The sequence below is a fragment of the Pleurodeles waltl genome, unplaced genomic scaffold (assembly GCF_031143425.1).
Source record: "Pleurodeles waltl isolate 20211129_DDA unplaced genomic scaffold, aPleWal1.hap1.20221129 scaffold_39, whole genome shotgun sequence".
Lineage (NCBI taxonomy): Eukaryota > Metazoa > Chordata > Amphibia > Caudata > Salamandridae > Pleurodeles > Pleurodeles waltl.
The window spans coordinates 1,397,069-1,405,041 of record NW_027150097.1 but is presented as its reverse complement, the minus strand read 5'-3'; positions in this window follow the sequence as shown (position 1 = coordinate 1,405,041).

Here is a 7,973-nt window from a genome sequence, read left to right as displayed (position 1 = left end):
TACCATAATTCCCAGGAGACGATGGCAACGGTACTGGCCAAGTTTCAGGAGACCCAGCGGCTGCAGGAGAAACAGAACTTGGGGTTCAGGGAGGAACTCAAGTCCATCAACACCACCCTGGGCACCATTGTAGGGGTGCTGAAGGACCTTGTCAACACCAGGAGGGACACTGTGGCACAACAAGGGGCCCCTGACACTAGCCTGGACGACGAACTGCCCACCACCTCCGCCGGCGCTAGTGGACAGGAGGCACCGCCACAGGACCACGACACCAGCACCCCACCCCCTGCAGACAGAGAACCACCCCGCAAGCGGTCCCTGAGATCCAGGACAAAGACTGAGAACGATGCCAAGACCCCCACCAAGAAATGAGACCACCCTGAATGTCATCCTTCTATTCCACTTTGTCACCCTGTCCATCCTTAAACTGTCCTAGCTCCACTTCCTGTGCCCCTTTGGACAATACACCTGTGAGACTAATAAATGGACTCTGCCATGGACATTCCTCCACCATCACCCCTCACCATTTTACAACCCCTCCACTATTTAGCACTTAAATAAACACCCTTGAATCACAAAACAATCTGGAGTCAGTCTGTGCTTTCACAAATGTGTTATTGCAATAATTGAGGAAAACCCCATGTCCGTTCTAATGTCTACATACCAATGTCACACAACTCTAGTCCATGAGGTAACATAGCAGAGGTCACACAGTGGGACCCACATCTGTGAAATTGAAAGGCAAAGTGACAAATCATGGTCCATACACGGGGTGAAAGTGACAGACAGATGATAGGACTAACAATTTTATGATGATGTAGGAGGCATTGATGTCATCTTACCTGTGTCTCACTGGAAGTATTGCTGGATCACGGTGGTTCTGTTGTCTATGTCCTCTTCTTCTGCCTCCTCTTCTTCACTGTCCACAGGTTCCACAGCTGCCACAAGACCTCCTTCTGGACCATCCTCCTGCAGAAAAGGCACCTTTCGCCGCAAAGCCAAGTTGTGCAGCATACAGCAGGCCACGATGATCTGGCACACCTTCTTTGATGAGTAGTATAGGGAATCACCTGTCATATGGAGGCACCGGAACCTGGCCTTCTAGAGGCCGAAGGTCCTTTCTATCAACAACAACAAAGTCAAATCTTTATTTTGGTAAGTAAAAACAAACCATTAAAGTACAATACACAACAAAAAGAAAGAGGGCTTCTAAAAGCAGGGGGGTACTAAAAAAATAAGGTAAAAGCACAGTTAAAAGGGACAAGACAAGTTTTAAAAAACAAACAAGAAATAAGCAGTCAAATAAACATCACTTAATATAATGAAAGGCTGTACTCAATAATGACAATAGTTCCATGAATCAACACTGGTTAAAAATATAATACACCAATATCTATATACTGTGGAGCAATCATACATCCAATTTGATAAATATAAATAAATAAGTCTACAAATTAATTCCCCACTCTTGCTCCTTAAAATTGCTAATCTCAGATGTCAGAATAACACAAAAAAATTCCCCTTTTTTTCCCCATTAAAAAAAACTGTCTGGGTGGATGATTTGCGTTTTAAAATTCTCACGACATAAAGTAAAGGATCAGTTCCATAGGTCTATAAATAATCCATAATGAACCAAACCAAGGTCTATGTCCTGTACAACAAAAACTGCAATCATACATCCAAGTTGAATAAATATACATAGATAAAACTAAACAATAACTATACAGTTTTGACCCTTAAATTTGCTAATCTCAACCGCCAGATAGACTAAAAAAATCTTGCCACTGGTAGAGCTATCTGGACGGACGGGTCGCATTTTAAAATTCTCTCAGCGTGGAGACAGGATCTAACCCCTAATTGTTTGCAAAGCGGGATGAGCCAAAGTGCTCTTTGTTTGAGATATGCTTGACAGTGGAAGAAAACGTGTGAAACAGTTTCTTCACTTTTACAACCCATCGGGCAACCTTTAGATCTATTAGTTGTACTGGACCATTTGTACGTAAGGCAGCACAGAGGGAGAGACCCAATCCTAAACCTAATAAAGAGGGCACGAGCAAATGGAGATAACTTTGCATCCAAAAAGGGCTCAAATTCATAATGACATTTAACAAGTAAAAAATTGTCGGACATAGACAATGGAATAGAATTAGCAAATTGCCCAACCTGAACATTATGCCAATAACAGCTGTGCAGCATTTTTAGGAATAGAAATAGGATCATGCCAATAGGAACCTAAGCCAAGACGAGAAAAGGATTGTTCAACGAAAACACACCATTTAGATTTAATACTAAAATCACGGCCCACCACATTGAGGAGGCCACACCGAAAAGGGGTTAGGGCATCTGTTGTCCACAGCCGAATCCAAAACAGCAGGGGCCTTAGGGCAGCAATCTGTGAGATTGAAAAAAGATTTAGGTCCAGGTGAATGGGCAAGGATGGGGTACTCGATGGAACCTTTAGCATCATTTTTAGAAACTGATTTTCCGCCCTAGACAGATTCGCCAGATTACAATGGCCCCAAAGTTCAGCTCCATATAAGGCGGCCCCCCTAGCTTGAGCTTTGTATATTTCCAGTGCAGGAGATATTGCAAATTTCGGGGAACTAGAGGCAAATCTGACAATTCCCCCCCGCCCTCTGCTTCAGGCATAATAAAGATTTATGGCGCTGGGCATGCCAAAGAATTGAATCTTCCACTTTAATACCTAGATAATCAAAGGTACCCACCCTTTCCAAGGGGACATCATCTAAGTATACAGGCCTCTTCATTTGTTTTCTAATATCTCCAAAAACCATGTTTTTTTGTTTTTGCTGAATTAATTGATAACCCATGGTCAGAGCAAAACTCCAGGAAACTGGAGAGCAGCCTAGAAAGGCCCATAGCAGTACGTGATAACAATAGGGTATCATCTGCAAACAGAAGACAGGGAATCTTTTGCCCGCCCAGGCTAGGGGCATCACTTTGACAGTCTAAGAGATATGGCAAACAGGCATTAATAAACAAAAGAAATAAGGTGGGCGCCAAGACACAGCCTTGCCTCACGCCCGTGCAGTTGGAAAAGCAGGAGTCAGATCGCCAATAGCACCCCAGCGGACTTTAGCACAATTATCAGAATAAAGATCCTTGATAATATTAATCATGGAACCCGGAACACCGGTGGTACTAAGGACCTCCCAAAGCTTGGCACGCGGGACCAGGTCAAACGCAGACTTCAAATCAACAAAGGCCACAAATAAGTGGCCTTTGTCTGCATCTACGGTCTTCCACTTGATGGTGGTGAATCGGAAGATCTGATCGATAGGGCTGATATTGTCCCTAAATCCTGCCTGAAGATGGCTTAAGACCTGATTTTTCATTATCCATTGTTTTAATCTAGTTAGCAACTGGTACGAAAAAAAATTCTGCAAGTTGTCTAATAGACTAATAGGCCTATAATTCGCGGGGGAGCTCTTGTCTCCTTTTTTATGAACGGGGACAATAATCGCCATCTTCCACGAGAGCGGATAGGATCGAGATGCCATGGCAGTGTTTGATACCCTGTTGATATATCGGGTCCACACAGATAGGTCTGATTTGTACAGATCTGAGGGAATACCATCTTGGCCAGGGGCCCTACCAGATCTTTGAGCGCAAATTGCCATCTCTGTTTCTTTAAGGGTGAAGGGCGGCATTTCGGGCTGGCACACTGCATTATCTGTGGAAGTATCAAAAAGCTCCAGCCGAGAGCCATACAGTTCACGAAAATAAGAGAACCAGGTTCCTGGGTCGATATGACATTCAGTAGTGGATGACAGGCCTGGGTCGCTGCGTGCAACCAAAGTCCAAAAGAGCTTGGCGTCGCGAGAGCTAGCAGCCTCCGCCAGACACTCCCATAAATGCTCCTCATATTTGAGTTTTGATAGAGTGAGAGTAGACACATAGTTCTTTCTCGCATGTGTAATGTCATCCCGGTTCTTTATCTTTAAGGCTTCAGATAGAAGATGCTTGGCCACCCGACACTCTTTGTCAAACCATTTGCACCTAGGAGCAGAAGATTTTGTTTGGGATTTGGAAGGTTTAGTGAAAAGCTCCTTAAGTTCCGCAAAAAAAAACACATGGGCGGACAAAATTTCTGAAGGAGATAACGCAATGGAGTCCTCAAAAAGTTGGTGACGGGTCATCATAATGCCAAGCTTATGGTTCAGTAAGTTAGATTTAAAAAATGAAGGCCACTTTACCGCAAGCTTATTAGTGGAAAGTTTCAACAGATCACTTCGGCCAACCAAAACAGCGGGTAGATCAAACAAGGCTACGTTATATGCAATTTGCAGGGGGGCATGGTCGCTAATGCGGGAAAGACCCACCTCTACATTAGTTATGAGATGCCAAACTCGCAAATCCAAGATGACATAATCCAAACAACTACTATAATTACCTCGGAAAAAAGTGGGCCTAGCAGGGTTATCATTCGGAAATCGGCCATTTCCAAAACGGAGGCCGTAGGTAAGTGCAAGGTCTATTATCTGAGACACCCTAGGGGAAGGAATGAGTGGCGTAGGGTGAAATTGAAGTGGGGGAATGTTCCACACTATGTCCTCATCCTGAGTGGACTCAGCAAAGGCTGAGCCAAGTTCAATTTGGGCGTTAAGATCACCAGCAATAATGACTCGATATTTAGAATGGAATTCTGAAAGAACATTATGCAAGCGATGAATGGTGTCAGACTGTTGGTTAAGGGAGCCTGGATGGTTATAGATATTAATACACAGCACAGGGGTACTAGACCTAGGCTGTATTACTATGGCTAAAATATCACAAGAATCAACAGCAATTTCCTTGACCCTAACCATCTCAGACATCTTGACCCAGATACATAGACCCCCAACCGCCCTTCCTCTGGGGGATTGAATTGCCTTTTTTTATAAAAGAACGATAACCTTGCCTATACTCACCACCCATTGCCCAAGTTTCCTGGAACATGCAGATAGAGTAAGATTCCACAAAAGCCCCCCACTCCGGATCAGGCAGTTTTCTCTTGATACCTGCCACATTCCAGGACAGCAAATACCCTTCAGAAGTTGGAGTGTTACAAGTGAGCGTACCAAAATCAGTATCCGTAACTAATTTAGAATTTACTATAGGGGTACAGAGAGAAGCAGTTGAGATGGGACCACCTGGGCTGATTAAAGGACTTTGAGACTGTACAAGTGGACCACAGGGTATGCAATGATTATCCTTTCTATCACTCTCCTAGTTCGCCCATGTGCCTCATTATAGCGTTCCTCTGCCCTTGTCTTGGGATTTCTCACTGGGGTCAGTAGCCATGACAGGTTGGGGTACCCAGAGTCACCTGCAAATGTCTAGGAACAACTGTTAGACACACACTAACTCTTAGGGACAACCCCAGACCCAAACAACTATTCACACGGTATAGGGTCCCTGTCCTTACCTAATAGCCACACACGGTGCCTCTGGAGTTGCCCCATCACATAAGGGATGCTGCTATTCCTCAGAATGTAAGCGTCATGCACTGAGGCAGGAAACTTGGCGTTCACATGGGAGATGTACTGGTCTGCCAAACACACCATCTGCACATTCATTGAATGGTAGCTCTTCTGGTTACTGTACACTGTTCACTCCTGCGGGGGGGACCAAGGCCACATGTGTCCCATCAATGGCACCTATGATGTTGGGGATATGTCCCAGGGCATAGAAGTCACCTTTCATTGTAGGCAAATCCTCCACCTGAGGGAACACGATGTAGCTGCGCATGTGTTTCAGCAGGGCTGACAACACTCTGGACAACACGTTAGAGAACATTGGCTGTGACATCCCTGATGCTATGGCCCCTGTTGTTTGAAAAGACCCACTTGCCAAGAAATGGAGTACTGACAGGACCTGCACTAGAGGGGGGATTCCTGTGGGATGGCGGATAGCTGATATCACCTCTGGCTCCAACTGGGCACACAGTTCCTGGATTGTGGCACGATCAAGTCTGTAGGTGAGTATAACATGTCGCTCTTCCATTGTCGACAGGTCCATCAGCGGTCTGTACACCGGAGGATGCCAATACGCTATGTGCCTGTCTCTCTGTATATGCAAGGCCTATATATATGTGACGCATTAAAAATTAATGTAATGTGGCCACATGAAATGGCGGCTGCCTGACCTGTAATGTGGGAAAAGGGGATATGAGGTAACTGCGCTGACGTTGTACACCGTCACGGTAGGCGGTCGAAGACCGCGGCGCAATCCTGCATTGGTTAACATTGGGCCCTATGGGTCCCAGGAGCCAATGACGATGTACGCCGGTGGTGACGGTACGCACTGCCGCGGATGTGACCACCATTTTCTGTCTGTTCACTCACTTGATACCAGACCTTCGACAGGAGAGGACCTACACTGCAAGTGCTGCTGTGACCTCAGTCTGGAAGAGACAATGGCTCTTGTGTCTGGGGAAAGGGCCCCTGCCTTCACATCGGAAGAGTTGGAGAAACTAGTGTATGGGGTCCTCCCCAGTACACACTACTCTACGGTCCTACAGACAAACAGGTGAGTACACTGTGAGCACACTGTATGGGCAATGCCTGTTTGTAGTGGTGTAGATGGAAGATACGGGGAGGTGAGGCCTGCATGATCTGACGGTGACTGTATGGGCGTCAGGGCAAGGGTGGGAACGTGGGACAATGACTGTGACGGTCCGGACGGTTAAAGTTTTTCCTTTTCTCCTGTACTATTCCTGTAGATCAGCGCCCACCAGAAGAAGGATATTTGGCGTACCATTGCCAAGGAGGTCCGGACCCTGGGGGTCCACCACAGACGGAGCACCCACTGCCGTAAAAGATGGGAGGACATTCGCCGCTGGAGCAAGAAGACGGTGGAGGCCCAGCTGGGGATGGCCTCCCAACATGGGAGGGGTGCCCGTCGCACCATGACCCCCCTGATTTTCCGGATTCTGGCGGTGTCATATCCGTAGTTGGATGGGTGCTTGAGGGCATCACAGCAGCCACAAGGGGGTGAGTACCGTCACATCCACCTGACTCTGCGCGCATTGGAGGTGTCTAGGTGGGTGAGGTGGGCAGTGGGTACACCTAGGCTAGGACGAGCCTTGTAGGCAAGGACCCTTTGTGAGGCAGGCTAAGTGGCCCCCCAACCCGACCAGTGGTTAGAGCCATCTACACCTAGTCAGGCTCCTGTGACTGCCATGTGTGCAGCAATCGGGGATAGGCCATGTACCCCATGTCCCTGTAATGAATTAGGGAAGTCTAAGTGCATGGCGTAGTGCAGAGGGCTGGTGTGTCTGTAGTGTCCGCCAATGGTAGCGGTATTGCATGCACTGAACATGTCTTTCTACTTTCTTTCCCCCCCTTTTTGTGGTCTCCCTGTTCCTGTGTGCATTAGCATCATCAGGCGGAGGAGCTGTGCCACCGGAGCAGGAGGGAGCTGTATCCCACATGGCCCTGGAGGGCGAGACAACGGAGTCTGAATTCCCACGTGGGACGGAGGGCGAGGGGAGCTCCACGGCGGGGACAGGAGCAGAGACCAGTGACAGTGACTCCTCCTCTGATGGGAGCTCCCTTGCAGTGGCGGGCCCCTCTGTGTCCCCGCATCTACAGGTACAGCCGCCACCCCCCCTACCAGCACTGCCCTCCCAGCAGCCCCTCAGCGTGTGTCCTGTGGCCGCTCACCCAGGAGGGTGAGCATCTCCTTCGCCCCAGGCACCTCAGGCCCTGCCCCAGTCAGCCCTGCTGCCCTCAGTGAGGAGGCCATTGACCTCCTGAGATCCCTCACTGTTGGGCAGTCTACCATTCTGAATGCCATCCAGGGTGTAGAGAGGCAGTTGCAACAGACCAATGCATACCTGGAGGGCATTCCTTCTGGTCAGGCAGCCCAACAACGAGCTTTTCAGACTCTGGCCTCAGCACTGATGGCAGCCATTGTCCCTGTGTCCAGCCTCCCCCCTCCAACTTCTTCCACCCAGACCCAATCCCCTG